This window comes from Peromyscus maniculatus, chromosome 18, assembly GCF_049852395.1.
Source record: "Peromyscus maniculatus bairdii isolate BWxNUB_F1_BW_parent chromosome 18, HU_Pman_BW_mat_3.1, whole genome shotgun sequence".
Lineage (NCBI taxonomy): Eukaryota > Metazoa > Chordata > Mammalia > Rodentia > Cricetidae > Peromyscus > Peromyscus maniculatus.
In genome coordinates, this window is record NC_134869.1 from 9,745,783 (window position 1) to 9,770,632 (window position 24,850).

Below are 24,850 nucleotides of genomic sequence, written 5' to 3' on the forward strand. Positions count from 1 at the left end.
TTGAACTAGATATGCCCCGTTTGTGTAGGAAGCACAGTTCTTAAGTTCTGAGCTAGCTCACTGTACTCGCCCTATAGGAAACACAGTAGAGTGCAAGAATGCCCGTTTCTCAAAAGCAGAGTGTTTTTCTTGCATGGCACACTAGGGTTCAATTAAACTTCCTAAATGGAGTTGAATCACGTTCAGTTTCAAGTTCTAGCAGCAAGTGTTCTTTCAGGCTAAGAACAGCACTCTTGTGTTATTCTGGCCATAAACAGTGCAAATAGCATTCGGGTATGTTCCCAGCCAGTACAATGTATTGGACTGAAGAGAAGCTCCTGTTTTACTCAGTTTCCAATACTGAGTTGAAGTAGATATGCCCCGTTTGTGTAGGAAGCACAGTTCTCTTGTTCTGAGCTAGCTCACTGTACTGGTCCTATAGGAAACACATGAGAGTGCAAGAATGCCCGTTTCTCAAAAGCAGAGTGTTTGTCTTGCACAGCACACTAGGGTTCAATTAAACTTCCTAAACGGAGTTGAATCACCTTAAGTTTCAAGTTCTAGCAGCAAGTGTTCATTCTGGCTAAGAACAGCACTATTCGCTATTCTGGCCATACACAGTGCAAATAGCATTCGCGTCTGTTCCCAGCCAGTACAGTGTATTGGACTGAAGAGAAGCTCCTGGTTTACTCAGTTTCCAATACTGAGTTGAACTATATATGTCCCGTTTGTGTAGGAAGCACAGTTGTTTTGTTCTGAGCTAGCTCACTGTACTGGCCCTATAGGAAACACAGTAGAGTGCAAGAATGCCCGTTTCTCAAAAACAGATTGTTTTTCTTGCATGGCACACTAGGGTTCAATTAAACTTCCTAAACGGAGCTGAATCACGTTCAGTTTCAAGTTCTAGCAGCAAGTGTTCATTCAGGCTAAGAACAGCACTCTTCGCTATTCTGGCCATACACAGTGCAAATAGCATTCGCGTCTGTTCCCAGCCAGTACAGTGTATTGGACTGAAGAGAAGCTCCTGTTTTACTCAGTTTCCAATACTGAGTGAAACTAGATATGCCCCGTTTGTGTAGGAAGCACAGTTCTTTTTTTCCTAGCTAGCTCACTGTAGTGGCCCTATAGGAAACACAGTAGAGTGCAAGAATGCCCGTTTCTCAAAAGCAGAGTGTTTTTCTTGCATGGCACACTAGGGTTCAATTAAACTTCCTAAACGGAGTTGAATAACGTTCAAGTTCAAGTTCTAGCAGCAAGTGTTCATTCAGGCTAAGAACAGCACTCTTGTGCTATTCTGTCCTTACACAGTACAAATAGCATTCGCGTCTGTTCCCAGCCAGTACAGTGTATTGGACTGAAGAGAAGCTCCTGTTTTACTCAGTTTCCAATACTGAGTTGAACTAGATATGCCCCGTTTGTGTAGGAAGCACAGTTCTTAAGTTCTGAGCTAGCTCACTGTACTCGCCCTATAGGAAACACAATAGAGTGCAAGAATGCCCGTTTCTCAAAAGCAGAGTGTTTTTCTTGCATGGCACACTAGGGTTCAATTAAACTTCCTAAACGGAGTTGAATAACGTTCAAGTTCAAGTTCTAGCACCAAGTGTTCATTCAGGCTAAGAACAGCACTCTTGTGCTATTCTGTCCTTACACAGTACAAATAGCATTCGCGTCTGTTCCCAGCCAGTACAGTGTATTGGACTGAAGAGAAGCTCCTGTTTTACTCAGTTTCCAATACTGAGTTGAACTAGATATGCCCCGTTTGTGTAGGAAGCACAGTTGTTTTGTTCTGAGCTAGCTCACTGTATTGGCCCTATAGGAAACACAGTAGAGTGCAAGAATGCCCGTTTCTCAAAAGCAGAGTGTTTTTCTTGCATGGCACACTAGGGTTCAATTAAACTTCCTAAACGGAGTTGAATCACCTTCAGTTTCAAGTTCTAGCAGCAAGTGTTCATTCAGGCTAAGAACAGCACTCTTCGCTATTCTGGCCATACACAGTGGAAATAGCATTCGCGTCTGTTCTCAGCCAGTACAGTGCATTGGACTGAAGAGAAGCTCCTGTTTTACTCAGTTTCCAATACTGAGTTGAAGTAGATATGCCCCGTTTGTGTAGGAAGCACAATTCTTTTGTTCCTAGCTAGCTCACTGTACTGGCCCTATAGGAAACACAGTAGAGTGAAAGAATGCCCGTTTCTCAAAAGCAGAGTGTTTTTCTTGCATGGCACACTAGGGTTCAATTAAACTTCCTAAACGCAGTTGAATCACGTTCAGTTTCAAGTTCTAGCAGCAAGTGTTCATTCAGGCTAAGAACAGCACTCTTCTCTATTCTGGCGATACACAGTGCAAATAGCATTCGCGTCTGTTCCCAGCCAGTACAGTGTATTGGACTGAAGAGAAGTTCCTGTTTTACTCAGTTTCCAATACTGAGTTGAACTAGATATGCCCCGTTTGTGTAGGAGGCACAGATGTTTTGTTCTGAGCTAGCTCACTGTACCGGCCCTATAGGAAACACAGTAGAGTGCAAGAATGCCGGTTTCTCAAAAGCAGAGTGTTTTTCTTGCATGGCACACTAGGGTTCAATTAAAATTCCTAAACGGAGTTGAATCACGTTCAGTTTCAAGTTCTAGCAGCAAGTGTTCATTCAGGCTAAGAACAGCACTCTTGTGCTATTCTGTCCATACACAGTGCTAATAGCATTCGCGTCTGTTCCCAGCCAGTACAGTGTATTGGACTGAAGAGAAGCTCCTGTTTTACTCAGTTTCCAATACTGAGTTGAACTAGATATGCCCCGTTTGTGTAGGAAGCACAATTCTTTTGTTGCTAGCTAGCTCACTGTACTGGCCCTATAGGAAAAACAGTAGAGTGCAAGGATGCCCGTTTCTCAAAAGCAGAGTGTTTTTCTTGCATTGCACACTAGGGTTCAATTAAACTTCCTAAACGGAGTTGAATCACCTTCAGTTTCAAGTTCTAGCAGCAAGTGTTCATTCAGGCTAAGAACAGCACTCTTCGCTATTCTGGCCATACACAGTGCAAATAGCATTCGTGTCTGTTCCCAGCCAGTACAGTGTATTGGACTGAAGAGCAGCTCCTGTTTTACTCAGTTTCCAATACTGAGTTGACCTAGAGATGCCCCGTTTGTGTAGGAAGCACAGTTGTTTTGTTCTGAGCTAGCTCACTGTACTGGCCTTATAGGAAACACAGTAGAGTGCAAGAGTGCCCGTTTCTCAAAAGCAGAGTGTTTTTCTTGCACAGCACACTAGGGTTCAATTAAACTTCCTAAACGGAGTTGAATCACGTTCAGTTTCAAGTTCTAGCAGCAAGTGTTCATTCAGGCTAAGAACAGCACTCTTCGCTATTCTGGCGATATAGAGTGCAAATAGCATTCGCGTCTGTTCCCAGACAGTACAGTGTATTGGACTGAAGAGAAGCTCCTGTTTTACTCAGTTTCCAATACTGAGTTGAACTAGATATGCGCCGTTTGTGTAGGAGCCACAGTTGTTTTGTTCTGAGCTAGCTCACTGTACTGGCCCTATAGGAAACACAGTAGAGTGCAAGGATGCCTGTTTCTCAAAAGCAGAGTGTTTTTCTTGCATGGCACACTAGGGTTCAATTAACCTTCCTAAACGGAGTTGAATCACGTTCAGTTTCAAGTTCTAGATGCAAGTGTTCATTCAGGCTAAGAACAGCACTCTTGTGCCCACCTGTCCATACACAGTGCTAATAGCATTCGCGTCTGTTATCAGCCAGTACAGTGTATTGGACTGAGGAGAAGCTCCTGTTTTACTCAGTTTCCAATACTGAGTTGAACTAGATATGCCCAGTTTGTGTGGGAAGCACAATTCTTTTGTTCTTAGCTAGCTCACTGTACTGTCCCTAGTGGAAACACAGTAGAGTGCAAGAATGCCCGTTTCCCAAAAGCAGAGTGTTTTTCTTGCATGGCACACTAGGGTTCAATTAATCTTCCTAAACGGAGTTGAATCACGTTCAGTTTCAAGTTCTAGCAGCAAGTGTTCATTCAGGCTAAGAACAGCACTCTTCGCTATTCTGGCCATACACATTGCAAATAGCATTCCGTCTGTTCCCAGCCACTACAGTGTATTGGACTGAAGAGAAGCTCCTGTTTTACTCAGTTTCCAATACTGAGTTGAACTAGATATGCCCCGTTTGTGTAGGAAGCCCAGTTGTTTTGTTCTGAGCTAGCTCACTGTACTGGCCCTATAGGAAACACAGTAGAGTGCAAGAATGCCCGTTTCTCAAAAGCAGAGTGTTTTTCTTGCATGGAACACTAGGGTTCAATTAAACTTCCTAAACGGAGTTGAATCACGTTCAGTTTCAAGTTCTAGCAGCAAGTGTTCATTCAGGCTAAGAACAGCACTCTTGTGCTATTCTGTCCATACACAGTGCTAATAGCATTCGCGTCTGTTCCCAACCAGTACAGTGTATTGGACTGAAGAGAAGCTCCTGTTTTACTAAGTTTCCAATACTGAGTTGAACTAGATATGCGCCGTTTGTGTAGGAGGCACAGTTTTTTGTTCTGAGCTCGCTCACTGTACTGGCCCTATAGGAAACACGGTAGAGTGCAAGGATGCCCGTTTCTCAAAAGCAGAGTGTTTTTCTTGCATGGCACACTAGGGTTCAATTAAACTTCCGAAACGGAGTTGAATCAAGTTCAGTTTCAAGTTCTAGATGCAAGTGTTCATTCAGGCTAAGAACAGCACTCTTGTGCTAACCTGTCCATACACAGTGCTAATAGCATTCGCGTCTGTTCCCAGCCAGTACAGTGTATTGGACTGAAGAGAAGCTCCTGTTTTACTCAGTTTCCAATACTGAGTTGAACTAGATATGCCCCGTTTGTGTAGGAAGCACAATTCTTTTGTTGCTAGCTAGCTCACTGTACTGGCCCTATAGGAAACACAGTAGAGTGCAAGGATGCCCGTTTCTCAAAAGCAGAGTGTTTTTCTTGCATGGCACACTAGGGTTCAATTAAACTTCCTAAACGGAGTTGAATCACGTTCAGTTTCAAGTTCTAGCAGCAAGTGTTCATTCAGGCTAAGAACAGCACTCTTCGCTATTCTGGCCATACACAGTGCAAATAGCATTCGTGTCTGTTCCCAGCCAGTACAGTGTATTGGACAGAAGAGCAGCTCCTGTTTTACTCAGTTTCCAATACTGAGTTGACCTAGAGATGCCCCGTTTGTGTAGGAAGCACAGTAGTTTTGTTCTGAGCTAGCTCACTGTACTGGCCCTATAGGAAACACAGTAGAGTGCAAGGATGCCCGTTTCTCAAAAGCAGAGTGTTTTTCTTGCACAGCACACTAGGGTTCAATTAAACTTCCTAAACGGAGTTGAATCACGTTCAGTTTCAAGTTCTAGCAGCAAGTGTTCATTCAGGCTAAGAACAGCACTCTTCGCTATTCTGGCCATATAGAGTGCAAATAGCATTCGCGTCTGTTCCCAGCCATTACAGTGTATTGGACTGAAGAGAAGCTCCTGTTTTACTCAGTTTCCAATACTGAGTTGAACTAGATATGCGCCGTTTGTGTAGGAGGCACAGTTGTTTTGTTCTGACCTAGCTCACTGTACTGGCCCTATAGGAAACACAGTAGAGTGCAAGGATGCCCGTTTCTCAAAAGCAGAGTGTTTTTCTTGCATGGCACACTAGGGTTCAATTAAACTTCCTAAACGGAGTTGAATCACGTTCAGTTTCAAGTTCTAGATGCAAGTGTTCATTCAGGCTAAGAACAGCACTCTTGTGCTAACCTGTCCATACACAGTGCTAATAGCATTCGCTTCTGTTCCCAGCCAGTACAGTGTATTGGACTGAAGAGAAGCTCCTGTTTTACTCAGTTTCCAATACTGAGTTGAACTAGATATGCCCCGTTTGTGTGGGAAGCACAATTCTTTTTGTTCCTAGCTAGCTCACTGTACTGTCCCTAGAGGAAACACAGTAGAGTGCAAGAATGCCCGTTTCTCAAAAGCAGAGTGTTTTTCTTGCATGGCACACTAGGGTTCAATTAATCTTCCTAAACGGAGTTGAATCACGTTCAGTTTCAAGTTCTAGCAGCAAGTGTTCATTCAGGCTAAGAACAGCACTCTTCGCTATTCTGGCCATACACAGTGCAAATAGCATTCCGTCTGTTCCCAGCCAGTACAGTGTATTGGACTGAAGAGAAGCTCCTGTTTTACTCAGTTTCCAATACTGAGTTGAACTAGATATGCCCCGTTTGTATAGGAGGCGCAGTTGTTTTGTTCTGAGCTAGCTCACTGTACTGGCCCTATAGGAAACACAGTAGAGTGCAAGAATGCCCGTTTCTCAAAAGCAGAGTGTTTTTCTTGCATGGCACACTAGGGTTCAATTAAACTTCCTAAACCGAGTTGAATCACGTTCAGTTTCAAATTCTAGCAGCAAGTGTTCATTCAGGCTAAGAACAGCACTCTTGTGCTATTCTGTCCATACACAGTGCTAATAGAATTCGCGTCTGTTCTCAGCCAGTACAGTGCATTGGACTGAAGAGAAGCTCCTGTTTTACTCAGTTTCCAATACTGAGTTGAACTAGATATGCCCCGTTTGTGTATGAAGCACAATTCTTTTGTTGCTAGCTAGCTCACTGTACTGGCACCAGAGGAAACACAGTAGAGTGCAAGAATGCCCGTTTCTCAAAAGCAGAGTGTTTTTCTTGCATGGCACACTAGGGTTCAATTAAACTTCCTAAACTCAGTTGAATCACGTTAAGTTTCAAGTTCTAGCAGCAAGTGTTCATTCAGGCTAAGAACAGCACTCTTCGCTATTCTGGCCATACACAGTGCAAATAGCATTCGCGTCTGTTCCCAGCCAGTACAGTGTATTGGACTGAAGAGAAGCTCCTGTTTTACTCAGTTTCCAATACTGAGTGGAACTAGATATGCCCCGTTTGTGTAGGAAGCACAGTTCTTTTGTTCCTAGCCAACTCACTGTATTTGCCCTATAGGAAACACAGTAGAGTGCAATAATGCCCGTTTCTCAAAAGCAGAGTGTTTTTCTTGCATGGCACACTAGGGTTCAATTAAACTTCCTTAACGGAGTTGAATCACGTTCAGTTTCAAGTTCTAGCAGCAAGTGTTCATTCAGGCTAAGAACAGCACTCTTGTGCTATTCTGTCCATACACAGTGCAAATAGCATTCTCGTCTGTTCCCAGCCAGTACAGTGTATTGGACTGAAGAGAAGCTCCTGTTTTACTCAGTTTCCAATACTGAGTTGAACTAGATATGCCCCGTTTGTGTAGGAAGCACAGTTGTTTTGTTCTGAGCTAGCTCACTGTACTGGCCCTATAGGAAACACAGTAGAGTGCAAGGATGCCCGTTTCTCAAAAGCAGAGTGTTTTTCTTGCATGGCACACTAGGGTTCAATTAAACTTCCTAAACGGAGTTGAATCACGTTCAGTTTCAAGTTCTAGATGCAAGTGTTCATTCAGGCTAAGAACAGCACTCTTGTGCTAACCTGTCCATACACAGTGCTAATAGCATTCGCGTCTGTTCCCAGCCAGTACAGTGTATTGGACTGAAGAGAAGCTCTTGTTTAACTCAGCTTCCAATACTGAGTTGACCTAGATATGCTTCGTTTGTGTAGGAAGCACAGTTCTTTTGTTCCTAGCTAGCTCACTGTACTGGCCCTATAGGAAACACAGTAGAGTGCAAGAATGCCCGTTTCTCTAAAGCAGAGTGTTTTTCTTGCATGGCACACTAGGGTTCAATTAAACTTCCTAAACGGAGTTGAATCACGTTCAGTTTCAAGTTCTAGCAGCAAGTGTTCATTCAGGCTAAGAACAGCACTCTTTGCTATTCTGGCCATAAAGAGTGCAAATAGCATTCGCGTCTGTTCCCAGCCAGTACAGTGTATTGGACTGAAGAGAAGCTCCTGTTTTACTCAGTTTCCAATACTGAGTTGAACTAGATATGCCCCGTTTGTGTGGGAAGCACAATTCTTTTTCTTCCTAGCTAGCTCACTGTACTGTCCCTAGAGGAAACACAGTAGAGTGCAAGAATGCCCGTTTCTCAAAAGCAGAGTGTTTTTCTTGCATGGCACACTAGGGTTCAATTAATCTTCCTAAACGGAGTTGAATCACGTTCAGTTTCAAGTTCTAGCAGCAAGTGTTCATTCAGGCTAAGAACAGCACTCTTCGCTATTCTGGCCATACACAGTGCAAATAGCATTCCGTCTGTTCCCAGCCAGTACAGTGTATTGGACTGAAGAGAAGCTCCTGTTTTACTCAGTTTCCAATACTGAGTTGAACTAGATATGCCCCGTTTGTATAGGGGGCGCAGTTGTTTTGTTCTGAGCTAGCTCACTGTACTGGCCCTATAGGAAACACAGTAGAGTGCAAGAATGCCCGTTTCTCAAAAGCAGAGTGTTTTTCTTGCATGGCACACTAGGGTTCAATTAAACTTCCTAAACCGAGTTGAATCACGTTCAGTTTCAAATTCTAGCAGCAAGTGTTCATTCAGGCTAAGAACAGCACTCTTGTGCTATTCTGTCCATACACAGTGCTAATAGCATTCGCGTCTGTTCCCAGCCAGTACACTGTAATGGACTGAAGACAAGCTCCTGTTTTACTCAGTTTCCAATACTGAGTTGAACTAGATATGCCCCGTTTGTGTATGAAGCACAATTCTTTTGTTGCTAGCTAGCTCACTGTACTGGCACCAGAGGAAACACAGTAGAGTGCAAGAATGCCCGTTTCTCAAAAGCAGAGTGTATTTCTTGCATGGCACACTAGGGTTCAATTAAACTTCCTAAACTCAGTTGAATCACGTTCAGTTTCAAGTTCTAGCAGCAAGTGTTCATTCAGGCTAAGAACAGCACTCTTCGCTATTCTGGCCATACACAGTGCAAATAGCATTCGCGTCTGTTCCCAGCCAGTACAGTGTATTGGACTGAAGAGAAGCTCCTGTTTTACTCAGTTTCCAATACTGAGTGGAACTAGATATGCCCCTTTGTGTAGGAAGCACAGTTTTTTTGTTCCTAGCCAACTCACTGTATTTGCCCTATAGGAAACACAGTAGAGTGCAAGAATGCCCGTTTCTCAAAAGCAGAGTGTTTTTCTTGCATGGCACACTAGGGTTCAATTAAACTTCCTAAACGGAGTTGAATCACGTTCAGTTTCAAGTTCTAGCAGCAAGTGTTCATTCAGGCTAAGAACAGCACTCTTGTGCTATTCTGTCCATACACAGTGCAAATAGCATTCTCGTCTGTTCCCAGCCAGTACAGTGTATTGGACTGAAGAGAAGCTCCTGTTTTACTCAGTTTCCAATACTGAGTTGAACTAGATATGCCCCGTTTGTGTAGGAAGCACAGTTGTTTTGTTCTGAGCTAGCTCACTGTACTGGCCCTATAGGAAACACAGTAGAGTGCAAGGATGCCCGTTTCTCAAAAGCAGAGTGTTTTTCTTGCATGGCACACTAGGGTTCAATTAAACTTCCTAAACGGAGTTGAATCACGTTCAGTTTCAAGTTCTAGATGCAAGTGTTCATTCAGGCTAAGAACAGCACTCTTGTGCTAACCTGTCCATACACAGTGCTAATAGCATTCGCGTCTGTTCCCAGCCAGTACAGTGTATTGGACTGAAGAGAAGCTCTTGTTTAACTCAGCTTCCAATACTGAGTTGACCTAGATATGCCCCGTTTGTGTAGGAAGCACAGTTCTTTTGTTCCTAGCTAGCTCACTGTACTGGCCCTATAGGAAACACAGTAGAGTGCAAGAATGCCCGTTTCTCTAAAGCAGAGTGTTTTTCTTGCATGGCACACTAGGGTTCAATTAAACTTCCTAAACGGAGTTGAATCACGTTCAGTTTCAAGTTCTAGCAGCAAGTGTTCATTCAGGCTAAGAACAGCACTCTTTGCTATTCTGGCCATAAAGAGTGCAAATAGCATTCGCGTCTGTTCCCAGCCAGTACAGTGTATTGGACTGAAGAGAAGCTCCTGTTTTACTCAGTTTCCAATACTGAGTTGAACTAGGTATGTCCCGTTTGTGTAGGAAGCACAGTTGTTTTGTTCTGAGCTCGCTCACTGTACTGGCCCTATAGGAAACACAGTAGAGTGCAAGAATGCCCGTTTCTCAAAAGGAGAGTGTTTTTCTTGCATGGCACACTAGGTTTCAATTAAACTTCCTAAACGGAGTTGAATCACGTTCAGTTTCAAGTTCTAGCAGCAAGTGTTCATTCAGGCTAAGAACAGCACTCTTCGCTATTCTGGCCATACACAGTGCAAATAGCATTCGCGTCTGTTCCCAGCCAGTACAGTGTATTGGACTGAAGAGAAGCTCCTGTTTTACTCATTTTCCAATACCGAGTTGAACTAGATATGCGCCGTTTGTGTAGGAGGCACAGTTGTTTTGTTCTGAGCTAGCTCACTGTACTGGCCCTATAGGAAACACAGTAGAGTGCAATAATGCCCGTTTCTCAAAAGCAGAGTGTTTTTCTTGCATGGAACACTAGGGTTCAATTAAACTTCCGAAACGGAGTTGAATCACGTTTAGTTTCAAGTTCTAGATGCAAATGTTCATTCAGGCTAAGAACAGCACTCTTGTGCTTACCTGTCCATACACAGTGCTAATAGCATTCGCGTCTGTTCCCAGCCAGCACAGTGTATTGGACTGAAGAGAAGCTCCTGTTTTACTCAGTTTCCAATACTGAGTTGAACTAGATATGCCCTGTTTGTGTAGGAAGCACAATTCTTTTGTTCCTAGCTAGCTCACTGTACTGGCCCTAGAGGAAACACAGTAGAGTGCAAGAATGCCCATTTCTCAAAAGCAGAGTGTTTTTCTTGCTGGCACACTAGGGTTCAATTAATCTTCCTAAACGGAGTTGAATCACGTTCAGTTTCAAGTTCTAGCAGCAAGTGTTCATTCAGGCTAAGAACAGCACTCTTCGCTATTCTGGCCATACACAGTGCAAATAGCATTCGCGTCTGTTCCCAGCCATTACAGTGTATTGGACTGAAGAGAAGCTCCTGTTTTACTCATTTTCCAATACTGAGTTGAACTAGATATGCGCCGTTTGTGTAGGAGGCACAGTTGTTTTGTTCTGAGCTAGCTCACTGTACTGGCCCTATAGGAAACACAGTAGAGAGCAAGGATGCCCGTTTCTCAAAAGCAGAGTGTTTTTCTTGCATGGAACACTAGGGTTCAATTAAACTTCCTAAACGGAGTTGAATCACGTTTAGTTTCAAGTTCTAGATGCAAGTGTTCATTCAGGCTAAGAACAGCACTCTTGTGCTAATCTGTCCATACACAGTGCTAATAGCATTCGCGTCTGTTCCCAGCCAGTACAGTGTATTGGACTGAAAGAAGCTCCTGTTTTACTCAGTTTCCAATACTGAGTTGAACTAGATATGCCCTGTTTGTGTAGGAAGCACAATTCTTTTGTTCCTAGCTAGCTCACTGTACTGGCCCTAGAGGAAACACAGTAGAGTGCAAGAATGCCCGTTTCTCAAAAGCAGAGTGTTTTTCTTGCATGGCACACTAGGGTTCAATTAATCTTCCTAAACGGAGTTGAATCACGTTCAGTTTCAAGTTCTAGCAGCAAGTGTTCATTCAGGCTAAGAACAGCACTCTTCGCTATTCTGGCCATACACAGTGCAAATAGCATTCGCGTCTGTTCCCAGCCAGTACAGTGTATTGGACTGAAGAGAAGCTCCTGTTTTACTCAGTTTCCAATACTGAGTTGAACTAGATATGTGCCGTTTGTGTAGGAGGCACAGTTGTTTTGTTCTGAGCTAGCTCACTGTACTGGCCCTATAGGAAACACAGTAGAGTACGAGGATGCCCGTTTCTCAAAAGCCGAGTGTTTTTCTTGCATTGCACACTAGGGTTCAATTAAACTTCCTAAACGGAGTTGAATCACGTTTAGTTTCAAGTTCTAGATGCAAGTGTTCATTCAGGCTAAGAACAGCACTCTTGTGCTAACCTGTACATACACAGTGCTAATAGCATTCGCTTCTGTTCCCAGCCAGTACAGTGTATTGGACTGAAGAGAAGCTCCTGTTTTACTCAGTTTCCAATACTGAGTTGACCTAGATATGCCCCGTTTGTGTAGGAAGCACAGTTGTTTTGTTCTGAGCTAGCTCACTGTACTGGCCCTATAGGAAACACAGTAGAGTGCAAGAATGCCCGTTTCTCAAAAGCAGAGTGTTTTTCTTGCATGGCACACTAGGGTTCAATTAAACTTCCTAAACGGAGTTGAATCACGTTCAGTTTCAAGTTCTAGCAGCAAGTGTTCATTCAGGCTAAGAACAGCACTCTTGTGCTATTCTGGCCATACACAGTGCAAATAGCATTCTCGTCTGTTCCCAGCCAGTACAGTGTATTGGACTGAAGAGAAGCTCCTGTTTTACTCAGTTTCCAATACTGAGTTGAACTAGATATGCCCCGTTTGTGTAGGAAGCACAGTTGTTTTGTTCTGAGCTAGCTCACTGTACTGGCCCTATAGGAAACACAGTAGAGTGCAAGAATGCCCGTTTCTCAAAAGCAGAGTGTTTTTCTTGCATGGCACACTAGGGTTCAATTAAACTTCCTAAACGGAGTTGAATCACGTTCAGTTTCAAGTTCTAGCAGCAAGTGTTCATTCAGGCTAAGAACAGCACTCTTCGCTATTCTGGCCATACACAGTGCAAATAGCATTCGCGTCTGTTCCCAGCCAGTACAGTGTATTGGACTGAAGAGAAGCTCCTGTTTTACTCAGTTTCCAATACTGAGTTGACCTAGATATGCCCCGTTTGTGTAGGAAGCACAGTTGTTTTGTTCTGAGCTAGCTCACTGTACTGGCCCTATAGGAAACACAGTAGAGTGCAAGAATGCCCGTTTCTCAAAAGCAGAGTGTTTTTCTTGCATGGCACACTAGGGTTCAATTAAACTTCCTAAACGGAGTTGAATCACGTTCAGTTTCAAGTTCTAGCAGCAAGTGTTCATTCAGGCTAAGAACAGCACTCTTGTGCTATTCTGGCCATACACAGTGCAAATAGCATTCTCGTCTGTTCCCACCCAGTACAGTGTATTGGACTGAAGAGAAGCTCCTGTTTTACTCAGTTTCCAATACTGAGTTGAACTAGATATGCCCCGTTTGTGTAGGAAGCACAGTTGTTTTGTTCTGAGCTAGCTCACTGTACTGGCCCTATAGGAAACACAGTAGAGTGCAAGAATGCCCGTTTCTCAAAAGCAGAGTGTTTTTCTTGCATGGCACACAAGGGTTCAATCAAACTTCCTAAACGGAGTTGAATCACGTTCAGTTTCAAGTTCTAGCAGCAAGTGTTCATTCAGGCTAAGAACAGCACTCTTCGCTATTCTGGCCATACACAGTGCAAATAGCATTCGCGTCTGTTCCCAGCCAGTACAGTGTATTGGACTGAAGAGAAGCTCTTGTTTAACTCAGTTTCCAATACTGAGTTGACCTAGATATGCCCCGTTGGTGTAGGAAGCACAGTTCTTTTGTTCCTAGCTAGCTCACTGTACTGGCCCTATAGGAAACACAGTAGAGTGCAAGAATGCCCGTTTCTCAAAAGCAGAGTGTTTTTCTTGCATGGCACACTAGGGTTCAATTAAACTTCCTAAACGGAGTTGAATCACGTTCAGTTTCAAGTTCTAGCAGCAAGTGTTCATTCAGGCTAAGAACAGAACTCTTCGCTATTCTGGCCATACACAGTGCAAATAGCATTCGCGTCTGTTCCCAGCCAGTACAGTGTATTGGACTGAAGAGAAGCTCCTGTTTTACTCATTTTCCAATACTGAGTTGAACTAGATATGCGCCGTTTGTGTAGGAGGCACAGTTGTTTTGTTCTGAGCTAGCTCACTGTACTGGCCCTATAGGAAACACAGTAGAGAGCAAGGATGCCCGTTTCTCAAAAGCAGAGTGTTTTTCTTGCATGGAACACTAGGGTTCAATTAAACTTCCTAAACGGAGTTGAATCACGTTTAGTTTCAAGTTCTAGATGCAAGTGTTCATTCAGGCTAAGAACAGCACTCTTGTGCTAATCTGTCCATACACAGTGCTAATAGCATTCGCGTCTGTTCCCAGCCAGTACAGTGTATTGGACTGAAGAGAAGCTCCTGTTTTACTCAGTTTCCAATACTGAGTTGAACTAGATATGCCCTGTTTGTGTAGGAAGCACAATTCTTTTGTTCCTAGCTAGCTCACTGTACTGGCCCTAGAGGAAACACAGTAGAGTGCAAGAATGCCCGTTTCTCAAAAGCAGAGTGTTTTTCTTGCATGGCACACTAGGGTTCAATTAATCTTCCTAAACGGAGTTGAATCACGTTCAGTTTCAAGTTCTAGCAGCAAGTGTTCATTCAGGCTAAGAACAGCACTCTTCGCTATTCTGGCCATACACAGTGCAAATAGCATTCGCGTCTGTTCCCAGCCAGTACAGTGTATTGGACTGAAGAGAAGCTCCTGTTTTACTCAGTTTCCAATACTGAGTTGAACTAGATATGCCCCGTTTGTGTAGGAGGCACAGTTGTTTTGTTCTGAGCTAGCTCACTGTACCGGCCCTATAGGAAACACAGGAGAGTGCAAGAATGCCCGTTTCTCAAAAGCAGAGTGTTTTTCTTGCATGGCACACTAGGGTTCAATTAAACTTCCTAAACGGAGTTGAATCACGTTCAGTTTCAAGTTCTAGCAGCAAGTGTTCATTCAGGCTAAGAACAGCACTCTTCGCTATTCTGGCCATACACAGTGCAAATAGCATTCGCGTCTGTTCCCAGCCAGTACAGTGCATTGGACTGAAGAGAAGCTCCTGTTTTACTCAGTTTCCAATACTGAGTTGAACTAGATATGCCCCGTTTGTGTAGGAGGCACAGTTGTTTTGTTCTGAGCTAGCTCACTGTACTGGCCCTATAGGAAACACAGTAGAGTGCAAGGATGCCCGTTTCTCAAAAGCAGAGTGTTTTTCTTGCATGGAACACTAGGGTTCAATTAAACTTCCTAAACGGAGTTGAATCACGTTCAGTTTCAAGTTCTAGCAGCAAGTGTTCATTCAGGCTAAGAACAGCACTCTTGTGCTATTCTGTCCATACACAGTGCTAATAGCATTCGCGTCTGTTCCCAGCCAGTACAGTGTATTGGACTGAAGAGAAGCTCCTGTTTTACTCAGTTTCTAATACTGAGTTGACCTAGACATGCCCCGTTTGTGTAGGAAGCACAGATCTTTTGTTCCTAGCTAGCTCACTGTACTGGCCCTATAGGAAACACAGTAGAGTGCAAGAATGCCCGTTTCTCAAAAGCAGAGTGTTTTTCTTGCATGGCACACTAGGGTTCAATTAAACTTCCTAAACGGAGTTGAATCACGTTCAGTTTCAAGTTCTAGCAGCAAGTGTTCATTCAGGCTAAGAACAGCACTCTTCGCTATTCTGGCCATACACAGTGCAAATAGCATTCGCGTCTGTTCCCAGCCAGTACAGTGCATTGGACTGAAGAGAAGCTCCTGTTTTACTCAGTTTCCAATACTGAGTTGAACTAGATATGCGCCGTTTGTGTAGGAGGCACAGTTGTTTTGTTCTGAGCTAGCTCACTGTACTGGCCCTATAGGAAACACAGTAGAGTGCAAGGACGCCCGTTTCTCAAAAGCAGAGTGTTTTTCTTGCATGGCACACTAGGGTTCAATTAAACTTCCTAAACGGAGTTGAATCACGTTCAGTTTCAAGTTCTAGCAGCAAGTGTTCATTCAGGCTAAGAACAGCACTCTTGTGCTAATCTGTCCATACACAGTGCTAATAGCATTCGCGTCTGTTCCCAGCCAGTACAGTGTATTGGACTGAAGAGAAGCTCCTGTTTTACTCAGTTTCCAATACTGAGTTGAACTAGATATGCCCTGTTTGTGTAGGAAGCACAATTCTTTTGTTCCTAGCTAGCTCACTGTACTGGCCCTAGAGGAAACACAGTAGAGTGCAAGAATGCCCGTTTCTCAAAAGCAGAGTGTTTTTCTTGCATGGCACACTAGGGTTCAATTAATCTTCCTAAACGGAGTTGAATCACGTTCAGTTTCAAGTTCTAGCAGCAAGTGTTCATTCAGGCTAAGAACAGCACTCTTCGCTATTCTGGCCATACACAGTGCAAATAGCATTCGCGTCTGTTCCCAGCCAGTACAGTGTATTGGACTGAAGAGAAGCTCCTGTTTTACTCAGTTTCCAATACTGAGTTGAACTAGATATGCCCCGTTTGTGTAGGAGGCACAGTTGTTTTGTTCTGAGCTAGCTCACTGTACCGGCCCTATAGGAAACACAGGAGAGTGCAAGAATGCCCGTTTCTCAAAAGCAGAGTGTTTTTCTTGCATGGCACACTAGGGTTCAATTAAACTTCCTAAACGGAGTTGAATCACGTTCAGTTTCAAGTTCTAGCAGCAAGTGTTCATTCAGGCTAAGAACAGCACTCTTGTGCTATTCTGTCCCTACACAGTGCTAATAGCATTCGCGTCTGTTCCCAGCCAGTACAGTGTATTGGACTGAAGAGAAGCTCCTGTTTTACTCAGTTTCCAATACTGAGTTGACCTAGACATGCCCCGTTTGTGTAGGAAGCACAGATCTTTTGTTCCTAGCTAGCTCACTGTACTGGCCCTATAGGAAACACAGTAGAGTGCAAGAATGCCCGTTTCTCAAAAGCAGAGTGTTTTTCTTGCATGGCACACTAGGGTTCAATTAAACTTCCTAAACGGAGTTGAATCACGTTCAGTTTCAAGTTCTAGCAGCAAGTGTTCATTCAGGCTAAGAACAGCACTCTTCGCTATTCTGGCCATACACAGTGCAAATAGCATTCGCGTCTGTTCCCAGCCAGTACAGTGCATTGGACTGAAGAGAAGCTCCTGTTTTACTCAGTTTCCAATACTGAGTTGAACTAGATATGCCCCGTTTGTGTAGGAGGCACAGTTGTTTTGTTCTGAGCTAGCTCACTGTACTGGCCCTATAGGAAACACAGTAGAGTGCAAGGATGCCCGTTTCTCAAAAGCAGAGTGTTTTTCTTGCATGGAACACTAGGGTTCAATTAAACTTCCTAAACGGAGTTGAATCACGTTCAGTTTCAAGTTCTAGCAGCAAGTGTTCATTCAGGCTAAGAACAGCACTCTTGTGCTATTCTGTCCATACACAGTGCTAATAGCATTCGCGTCTGTTCCCAGCCAGTACAGTGTATTGGACTGAAGAGAAGCTCCTGTTTTACTCAGTTTCTAATACTGAGTTGACCTAGACATGCCCCGTTTGTGTAGGAAGCACAGATCTTTTGTTCCTAGCTAGCTCACTGTACTGGCCCTATAGGAAACACAGTAGAGTGCAAGAATGCCCGTTTCTCAAAAGCAGAGTGTTTTTCTTGCATGGCACACTAGGGTTCAATTAAACTTCCTAAACGGAGTTGAATCACGTTCAGTTTCAAGTTCTAGCAGCAAGTGTTCATTCAGGCTAAGAACAGCACTCTTCGCTATTCTGGCCATACACAGTGCAAATAGCATTCGCGTCTGTTCCCAGCCAGTACAGTGCATTGGACTGAAGAGAAGCTCCTGTTTTACTCAGTTTCCAATACTGAGTTGAACTAGATATGCGCCGTTTGTGTAGGAGGCACAGTTGTTTTGTTCTGAGCTAGCTCACTGTACTGGCCCTATAGGAAACACAGTAGAGTGCAAGGATGCCCGTTTCTCAAAAGCAGAGTGTTTTTCTTGCATGGCACACTAGGGTTCAATTAAACTTCCTAAACGGAGTTGAATCACGTTCAGTTTCAAGTTCTAGCAGCAAGTGTTCATTCAGGCTAAGAACAGCACTCTTGTGCTATTCTGGCCATACACAGTGCAAATAGCATTCTCGTCTGTTCCCAGCCAGTACAGTGTATTGGACTGAAGAGAAGCTCCTGTTTTACTCAGTTTCCAATACTGAGTTGAACTAGATATGCCCCGTTTGTGTAGGAAGCACAGTTGTTTTGTTCTGAGCTAGCTCCCTGTACTGGCCATATAGGCAACACAGTAGATTGCAAGAATGCCCGTTTCTCAAAAGCAGAGTGTTTTTCTTGCATGGCACACTAGGGTTCAATTAAACTTCCTAAACGGAGTTGAATCACGTTCAGTTTCAAGTTCTAGCAGCAAGTGTTCATTCAGGCAAAGAACAGCACTCTTGTGCTATTGTGGCCATACACAGTGCAAATAGCATTCGTGTCTGTTCCCAGCCAGTACAGTGTATTGGACTGAAGAGAAGCTCCTGTTTTACTCAGTTTCCAATACTGAGTTGAACTAGATATGCGCCGTTTGTGTAGGAGGCACAGTTGCTTTGTTCTGAGCTAGCTCACTGTACTGGCCCTATAGGAAACACAGTATAGTGCAAGGATGCCCGTTTCTCAAAAGCAGAGTGTTTTTCTTGCATGGCACACTAGGGTTCAATTAAACTTCCTAAACGGATTTGAGTCACGTTCAATTTCAAGTTCTAGATGCACGTGTTCATTCAGGCTAAGAACAGCACTCTTGTGTTAACCTGTCCATACACAGTACTAATAGCATTCGCGTCTGTTCCCAGCCAGTACAGTGTATTGGACTGAAGAGGAGCTCCTGTTTTACTCAGTTTCCAATACTGAGTTGAACTAGATATGCCCCGTTTTAGTAGGAAGCACAATTCTTTTGTTCCTAGCTAGCTCACTGTACTGTCCCTAGAGGAAACACAGTAGAGTGCAAGAATGCCCGTTTCTCAAAAGCAGAGTGTTTTTCTTGCATGGCACACTAGGGTTCAATTAATCTTCCTAAACGGAGTTGAATCACGTTCAGTTTCAAGTTCTAGCAGCAAGTGTTCATTCAGGCTAAGAACAGCACTCTTCTCTATTCTGGCCATACACAGTGCAAATAGCATTCGCGTCTGTTCCTAGCCAGTACAGTGTATTGGACTGAAGAGAAGCTCCTGTTTTACTCAGTTTCCAATACTGAGTTGAACTAGATATGCCCCGTTTGTGTAGGAGGCACAGTTGTTTTGTTCTGAGCTAGCTCACTGTACCGGCCCTATAGGAAACACAGTAGAGTGCAAGAATGCCCGTTTCTCAAAAGCAGAGTGTTTTTCTTGCATGGCACACTAGGGTTCAATTAAACTTCCTAAACGGAGTTGAATCACGTTCAGTTTCAAGTTCTAGCAGCAAGTGTTCATTCAGGCTAAGAACAGAACTCTTCGCTATTCTGGCCATACACAGTGCAAATAGCATTCGCGTCTGTTCCCAGCCAGTACAGTGTATTGGACTGAAGAGAAGCTCCTGTTTTACTCATTTTCCAATACTGAGTTGAACTAGATATGCGCCGTTTGTGTAGGAGGCACAGTTGTTTTGTTCTGAGCTAGCTCACTGTACTGGCCCTATAGGAAACACAGTAGAGAGCAAGGATGCCCGTTTCTCAAAAGCAGAGTGTTTTTCTTGCATGGAACACTAGGGTTCAATTAAACTTCCTAAACGGAGTTGAATCACGTTTAGTTTCAAGTTCTAGATGCAAGTGTTCATTCAGGCTAAGAACAGCACTCTTGTGCTAATCTGTCCATACACAGTGCTAATAGCATTCGCGTCTGTTCCCAGCCAGTACAGTGTATTGGACTGAAGAGAAGCTCCTGTTTTACTCAGTTTCCAATACTGAGTTGAACTAGATATGCCCTGTTTGTGTAGGAAGCACAATTCTTTTGTTCCTAGCTAGCTCACTGTACTGGCCCTAGAGGAAACACAGTAGAGTGCAAGAATGCCCGTTTCTCAAAAGCAGAGTGTTTTTCTTGCATGGCACACTAGGGTTCAATTAATCTTCCTAAACGGAGTTGAATCACGTTCAGTTTCAAGTTCTAGCAGCAAGTGTTCATTCAGGCTAAGAACAGCACTCTTCGCTATTCTGGCCATACACAGTGCAAATAGCATTCGCGTCTGTTCCCAGCCAGTACAGTGTATTGGACTGAAGAGAAGCTCCTGTTTTACTCAGTTTCCAATACTGAGTTGAACTAGATATGCCCCGTTTGTGTAGGAGGCACAGTTGTTTTGTTCTGAGCTAGCTCACTGTACCGGCCCTATAGGAAACACAGGAGAGTGCAAGAATGCCCGTTTCTCAAAAGCAGAGTGTTTTTCTTGCATGGCACACTAGGGTTCAATTAAACTTCCTAAACGGAGTTGAATCACGTTCAGTTTCAAGTTCTAGCAGCAAGTGTTCATTCAGGCTAAGAACAGCACTCTTCGCTATTCTGGCCATACACAGTGCAAATAGCATTCGCGTCTGTTCCCAGCCAGTACAGTGCATTGGACTGAAGAGAAGCTCCTGTTTTACTCAGTTTCCAATACTGAGTTGAACTAGATATGCCCCGTTTGTGTAGGAGGCACAGTTGTTTTGTTCTGAGCTAGCTCACTGTACTGGCCCTATAGGAAACACAGTAGAGTGCAAGGATGCCCGTTTCTCAAAAGCAGAGTGTTTTTCTTGCATGGAACACTAGGGTTCAATTAAACTTCCTAAACGGAGTTGAATCACGTTCAGTTTCAAGTTCTAGCAGCAAGTGTTCATTCAGGCTAAGAACAGCACTCTTGTGCTATTCTGTCCATACACAGTGCTAATAGCATTCGCGTCTGTTCCCAGCCAGTACAGTGTATTGGACTGAAGAGAAGCTCCTGTTTTACTCAGTTTCTAATACTGAGTTGACCTAGACATGCCCCGTTTGTGTAGGAAGCACAGATCTTTTGTTCCTAGCTAGCTCACTGTACTGGCCCTATAGGAAACACAGTAGAGTGCAAGAATGCCCGTTTCTCAAAAGCAGAGTGTTTTTCTTGCATGGCACACTAGGGTTCAATTAAACTTCCTAAACGGAGTTGAATCACGTTCAGTTTCAAGTTCTAGCAGCAAGTGTTCATTCAGGCTAAGAACAGCACTCTTCGCTATTCTGGCCATACACAGTGCAAATAGCATTCGCGTCTGTTCCCAGCCAGTACAGTGCATTGGACTGAAGAGAAGCTCCTGTTTTACTCAGTTTCCAATACTGAGTTGAACTAGATATGCGCCGTTTGTGTAGGAGGCACAGTTGTTTTGTTCTGAGCTAGCTCACTGTACTGGCCCTATAGGAAACACAGTAGAGTGCAAGGACGCCCGTTTCTCAAAAGCAGAGTGTTTTTCTTGCATGGCACACTAGGGTTCAATTAAACTTCCTAAACGGAGTTGAATCACGTTCAGTTTCAAGTTCTAGCAGCAAGTGTTCATTCAGGCTAAGAACAGCACTCTTGTGCTAATCTGTCCATACACAGTGCTAATAGCATTCGCGTCTGTTCCCAGCCAGTACAGTGTATTGGACTGAAGAGAAGCTCCTGTTTTACTCAGTTTCCAATACTGAGTTGAACTAGATATGCCCTGTTTGTGTAGGAAGCACAATTCTTTTGTTCCTAGCTAGCTCACTGTACTGGCCCTAGAGGAAACACAGTAGAGTGCAAGAATGCCCGTTTCTCAAAAGCAGAGTGTTTTTCTTGCATGGCACACTAGGGTTCAATTAATCTTCCTAAACGGAGTTGAATCACGTTCAGTTTCAAGTTCTAGCAGCAAGTGTTCATTCAGGCTAAGAACAGCACTCTTCGCTATTCTGGCCATACACAGTGCAAATAGCATTCGCGTCTGTTCCCAGCCAGTACAGTGTATTGGACTGAAGAGAAGCTCCTGTTTTACTCAGTTTCCAATACTGAGTTGAACTAGATATGCCCCGTTTGTGTAGGAGGCACAGTTGTTTTGTTCTGAGCTAGCTCACTGTACCGGCCCTATAGGAAACACAGGAGAGTGCAAGAATGCCCGTTTCTCAAAAGCAGAGTGTTTTTCTTGCATGGCACACTAGGGTTCAATTAAACTTCCTAAACGGAGTTGAATCACGTTCAGTTTCAAGTTCTAGCAGCAAGTGTTCATTCAGGCTAAGAACAGCACTCTTGTGCTATTCTGTCCCTACACAGTGCTAATAGCATTCGCGTCTGTTCCCAGCCAGTACAGTGTATTGGACTGAAGAGAAGCTCCTGTTTTACTCAGTTTCCAATACTGAGTTGACCTAGACATGCCCCGTTTGTGTAGGAAGCACAGATCTTTTGTTCCTAGCTAGCTCACTGTACTGGCCCTATAGGAAACACAGTAGAGTGCAAGAATGCCCGTTTCTCAAAAGCAGAGTGTTTTTCTTGCATGGCACACTAGGGTTCAATTAAACTTCCTAAACGGAGTTGAATCACGTTCAGTTTCAAGTTCTAGCAGCAAGTGTTCATTCAGGCTAAGAACAGCACTCTTCGCTATTCTGGCCATACACAGTGCAAATAGCATTCGCGTCTGTTCCCAGCCAGTACAGTGCATTGGACTGAAGAGAAGCTCCTGTTTTACTCAGTTTCCAATACTGAGTTGAACTAGATATGCCCCGTTTGTGTAGGAGGCACAGTTGTTTTGTTCTGAGCTAGCTCACTGTACTGGCCCTATAGGAAACACAGTAGAGTGCAAGGATGCCCGTTTCTCAAAAGCAGAGTGTTTTTCTTGCATGGAACACTAGGGTTCAATTAAACTTCCTAAACGGAGTTGAATCACGTTCAGTTTCAAGTTCTAGCAGCAAGTGTTCATTCAGGCTAAGAACAGCACTCTTGTGCTATTCTGTCCATACACAGTGCTAATAGCATTCGCGTCTGTTCCCAGCCAGTACAGTGTATTGGACTGAAGAGAAGCTCCTGTTTTACTCAGTTTCTAATACTGAGTTGACCTAGACATGCCCCGTTTGTGTAGGAAGCACAGATCTTTTGTTCCTAGCTAGCTCACTGTACTGGCCCTATAGGAAACACAGTAGAGTGCAAGAATGCCCGTTTCTCAAAAGCAGAGTGTTTTTCTTGCATGGCACACTAGGGTTCAATTAAACTTCCTAAACGGAGTTGAATCACGTTCAGTTTCAAGTTCTAGCAGCAAGTGTTCATTCAGGCTAAGAACAGCACTCTTCGCTATTCTGGCCATACACAGTGCAAATAGCATTCGCGTCTGTTCCCAGCCAGTACAGTGCATTGGACTGAAGAGAAGCTCCTGTTTTACTCAGTTTCCAATACTGAGTTGAACTAGATATGCGCCGTTTGTGTAGGAGGCACAGTTGTTTTGTTCTGAGCTAGCTCACTGTACTGGCCCTATAGGAAACACAGTAGAGTGCAAGGATGCCCGTTTCTCAAAAGCAGAGTGTTTTTCTTGCATGGCACACTAGGGTTCAATTAAACTTCCTAAACGGAGTTGAATCACGTTCAGTTTCAAGTTCTAGCAGCAAGTGTTCATTCAGGCTAAGAACAGCACTCTTGTGCTATTCTGGCCATACACAGTGCAAATAGCATTCTCGTCTGTTCCCAGCCAGTACAGTGTATTGGACTGAAGAGAAGCTCCTGTTTTACTCAGTTTCCAATACTGAGTTGAACTAGATATGCCCCGTTTGTGTAGGAAGCACAGTTGTTTTGTTCTGAGCTAGCTCCCTGTACTGGCCATATAGGCAACACAGTAGATTGCAAGAATGCCCGTTTCTCAAAAGCAGAGTGTTTTTCTTGCATGGCACACTAGGGTTCAATTAAACTTCCTAAACGGAGTTGAATCACGTTCAGTTTCAAGTTCTAGCAGCAAGTGTTCATTCAGGCAAAGAACAGCACTCTTGTGCTATTGTGGCCATACACAGTGCAAATAGCATTCGTGTCTGTTCCCAGCCAGTACAGTGTATTGGACTGAAGAGAAGCTCCTGTTTTACTCAGTTTCCAATACTGAGTTGAACTAGATATGCGCCGTTTGTGTAGGAGGCACAGTTGCTTTGTTCTGAGCTAGCTCACTGTACTGGCCCTATAGGAAACACAGTATAGTGCAAGGATGCCCGTTTCTCAAAAGCAGAGTGTTTTTCTTGCATGGCACACTAGGGTTCAATTAAACTTCCTAAACGGATTTGAGTCACGTTCAATTTCAAGTTCTAGATGCACGTGTTCATTCAGGCTAAGAACAGCACTCTTGTGTTAACCTGTCCATACACAGTACTAATAGCATTCGCGTCTGTTCCCAGCCAGTACAGTGTATTGGACTGAAGAGGAGCTCCTGTTTTACTCAGTTTCCAATACTGAGTTGAACTAGATATGCCCCGTTTTAGTAGGAAGCACAATTCTTTTGTTCCTAGCTAGCTCACTGTACTGTCCCTAGAGGAAACACAGTAGAGTGCAAGAATGCCCGTTTCTCAAAAGCAGAGTGTTTTTCTTGCATGGCACACTAGGGTTCAATTAATCTTCCTAAACGGAGTTGAATCACGTTCAGTTTCAAGTTCTAGCAGCAAGTGTTCATTCAGGCTAAGAACAGCACTCTTCTCTATTCTGGCCATACACAGTGCAAATAGCATTCGCGTCTGTTCCTAGCCAGTACAGTGTATTGGACTGAAGAGAAGCTCCTGTTTTACTCAGTTTCCAATACTGAGTTGAACTAGATATGCCCCGTTTGTGTAGGAGGCACAGTTGTTTTGTTCTGAGCTAGCTCACTGTACCGGCCCTATAGGAAACACAGTAGAGTGCAAGAATGCCCGTTTCTCAAAAGCAGAGTGTTTTTCTTGCATGGCACACTAGGGTTCAATTAAACTTCCTAAACGGAGTTGAATCACGTTCAGTTTCAAGTTCTAGCAGCAAGTGTTCATTCAGGCTAAGAACAGCACTCTTCGCTATTCTGGCGATATAGAGTGCAAATAGCATTCGCGTCTGTTCCCAGCCAGTACAGTGTATTGGACTGAAGAGAAGCTCCTGTTTTACTCAGTTTCCAATACTGAGTTGAACTAGATATGCCCCGTTTGTGTAGGAGGCACAGTTGTTTTGTTCTGAGCTAGCTCACTGTACTGGCCCTATAGGAAACACAGTAGAGTGCAAGGATGCCCGTTTCTTAAAAGCAGAGTGT